Raw genomic sequence first — 3,154 nt, 5'->3', positions numbered from 1 at the left:
AGAGGCAGCTGTTTTACAAGGGGGTGTGAGCACCTTCAAGGCAGTTCAGAGCCTTTGTGCCCAAGAGGATTTGGAAAGGCTGAACTGTGGTATGGCTGCGCCAGCTGGAAGCTGCCAGTGCTCAAAAACCTGGACCTGGCCCTGGGGAGCCTGGGGCCCAGCTGAGGTGGCAGCTTGACTCTCTTCCTTTGGCTGAGCAAGCATGTTCACTGTGAGGTGATGTGTGCAGAAAGGCTCCCTGAGGCAGAGATGTGGGATCCTAGGCAGCCCACAGAGCATTTTGCTCCACCCTTTGTTCTGAGGTTTGGAGGTGGCTTGGAGCTGTCAGAGGGAGGAGAACCCATGAGCTTGCAAGCTTCTCCAGGAGCTGCCTGGGCACCTTGTTGTGTGGAGAGCATGACACAGTTGAGGTTTTCCAGTGGGTCCTGGTGGGTCTGGCAGACTCTGTTGAGACTCAGCTGCCTGGCTGGGGAGGTACAGGGCAGTGGGTGTCCTGCCAGTGCTGGAGAGGGAAGAGAGGAGGCCTGACCTGCTGGCAAAACCAGGAGATTTCCTGTAGGAAGAGCAGGTGCTGCACATGGCAGCTTGAGGCTTGTCGTAAGCAATGGGCGAACAAGACTCTTCAGGGCTCCTCAGAGATAAGATGTAGCCCCGCATGCACTGTTTACACAGGTGTACCTAGAGACAGGGAGTCTGCTATCAGCAGGTGGAGCAATTCTCCATTTAGAAACTGCACCTCCTCTAGGCATGCTGGGGGAAATGCTGGCATGAAACGACCAGGGATAGACAAAACACCTGAAGGACCCACAAAGAAGGCTAAGCCAAGGCAAGGAGCGCTGGAAAGGCTACCACCCTCCCTCCCACAGACACCTGGAAGAGGGAAAGGGGTCCTCCAGATGCAGGAGCCGCCTGCCAAGGAGGGCTCACAGATGCTGGAGGCAGAAGCATGCCCCAGTGCCACTGCCACTGCCCCCTGTGGTCAGGGAGGTCACGTCCTCAGTCAGGTACTGGTTAGGCTCTCCATCCACAGGATGTGTTTAAAGGACAAGGAGGACATTTCTGTGCAGAGGTGAAACATGGCAGGTCCTAGAGGCTTCTTTCTCAGCTGCAAGGCACAATGTCTGACAGGAGCTCCCTGGCTGTTTCTCACCTGCTGGGAATGGGCATGGGTTTCCTTTGTGTCTGCAAGATCTCCTCAGAGCATCAGCTTTCTCCCCAGCAGCCTGGGAGAGTGTCTAGAGAGGGAAGGACCACGCAGAGCCCCAGGCTGGGATGCAGCAGAACTTTAATGATTTGAAAGAGGGGAGGGAGGACCTCTGAGTGGGGGCCATGGTTTGGAGAGACGTGGAGGAGCTAGGAGTCTCTGCGCCTTGGCCAGGGTGGACTTTGCACTGGGTGTCTGTCTGTGTGCCCCACAGAGGGAGAGGAGAAGCAGGCCCTTTCCAGACTGGCTTTGCAGGCGTCAACAGTCCAGGAGAGCAGAAGGCAACAGAGAAAAGGGGAAGAAAGAAGAGAGTGAAAATTCGGAAAGTTAGGCATGGGCCACATTTTCAGGAGTCCAGGAGAGGTTCTAGCCACCTGCCTTTGCAGGTGGAGCCATCTTGGTGGTCAGTCCATTACCATATTCTGTGTTGGTGGAGGCCAACTGCAGCAGCTTTAGCAGGGGAGGCAGGTTCTGCCGCAGTAGCGGCTGCCCAGGCAGGAGAGGTCACAGCATCCGGAGTTGATGGGGACTCCGTCACAGCTGAGGATACTTCCAACAGCAGCGGAGGTGGAGGATCCCACAACGGTGTTCTGTGGGAAGGAGCTGAGGATGGGGCCAGGCAGGGTCACCACCACGGGAGAGGGCTCAATGACAACGGAGGAGTTCTGGCACTGCCTGACGCAGGGCTCATTGCAGCTGTTGGCCAGTGGGGTTGGACCGCAGGGCTGGCAAGGCAGGCACGGCAGGCACTGGTTGTAACAGGACATGTCTTGGGGCAGGACGTGCACCTGGTGGGAGAGAGGGCCCGGAGGAGAATGGGGGTGAGGGAGGAGCAGCCTGCCAGGCCACCGTGATGATGCCAAGGCATGTGCTGGGTAGAGGGTGTCCAGGGAAGCCCATGGGACTCTTGGTCTGTTCCCCAAGACACTGGGCAAAGAGAACCAGCCCCAAGAAAGCTCTTTCCCATCCCAGAGACCTTGAGTACCCTCAGCCCAGCCCCGGACTCCCCCCATGCCAGACCTTCTCTCCGCTTTCCCTCCCATGACAGGCAGCCCCAAGACCGCCCTCAGGACCGAGCTTCCAACTCACTTGTTTCCAAAGGAGAAGAAGGGCAGTGAAGCAGACGAGAGAGCCAAGAGTTGGTCTGCCTTTTATATTGGTCCTGCACTGCCCCAGGTCCAGAGGAATCCTCTGGGGAAGTAATAATTTTCCGAGAAGCTCATCTGAAATGCAAAACATCCCAGCTAATGATATGGGGACTGTGTTTTGATTTCCTGCACTGATGCCTTTTTGTTACCTTGTTTAGCTGGACCTGCGGCGCCTTGAAGGCTTGAGGTGGGAGGCCCAAGGATTTCTGGGATAGCAGTGCATTCGTGCCATCAGGAGATGAGTCTTGAGTGCTGGAGGGGTCACGTGCAGGCGGGGGACATTGACATGGGGCAGCCATATGGGGTTGTTTACAGCCTCAGGGGCAGGAAGAGCCCAGCTGCGCCCAGGCCTGCGATCCCCACTTGGACGCCATGGGGCTCCTGTGTGGGAGGATGTGGCACGTCCCCCTCTTGTTCACCCTCCAGGTTCTCTCTGTTGGTGCTTGAATGTGGCCTTCACAGGCAGGTGGTGTGCCTTGCTGCTTTTGACTCTCATTCCCATAATGCAGCTCTGGTGAGGCCTTGGTGCACATGTTGGGCCACCACATCTGCCTGGGCTGTCACTGATGAGGATTCCCTAGCAAAACCATCAGTGTGTCTGGTGCCTCGGCCAGCCCCAGGTTGCTCCCCTGCTCAACCAGAGGAGTTCCTGGTGTGTCCTCAGGTGATTCTGCAACTGCTCCTGTGTACCCTAGAATCTGCCTGGGCTGTCTCTAATGACGACCCCCTAAATATCCAGAGAAGTGCTAGATGGAGAGGGCTAGGGACTGGTGTCATTATGCAGCAGAAAACCAGCCCTGCT

At 56.9% G+C, this 3,154-nt stretch overlaps 1 pseudogene; it reads right to left on the bottom strand.

Moving 5' to 3' along the window:
* Positions 1 to 1,268: 1,268 nt before the first annotated feature.
* Positions 1,269 to 2,427, bottom strand: LOC139999685 (feather keratin Cos1-1/Cos1-3/Cos2-1-like; annotated as a pseudogene).
* Between the last annotated feature and the right edge of the window lie 727 nt (positions 2,428 to 3,154).

The sequence above is a fragment of the Anas platyrhynchos genome, chromosome 28 (assembly GCF_047663525.1).
Source record: "Anas platyrhynchos isolate ZD024472 breed Pekin duck chromosome 28, IASCAAS_PekinDuck_T2T, whole genome shotgun sequence".
NCBI classification, from domain to species: domain Eukaryota; kingdom Metazoa; phylum Chordata; class Aves; order Anseriformes; family Anatidae; genus Anas; species Anas platyrhynchos.
This window is presented reverse-complemented; position numbering and strand designations above follow the sequence as displayed.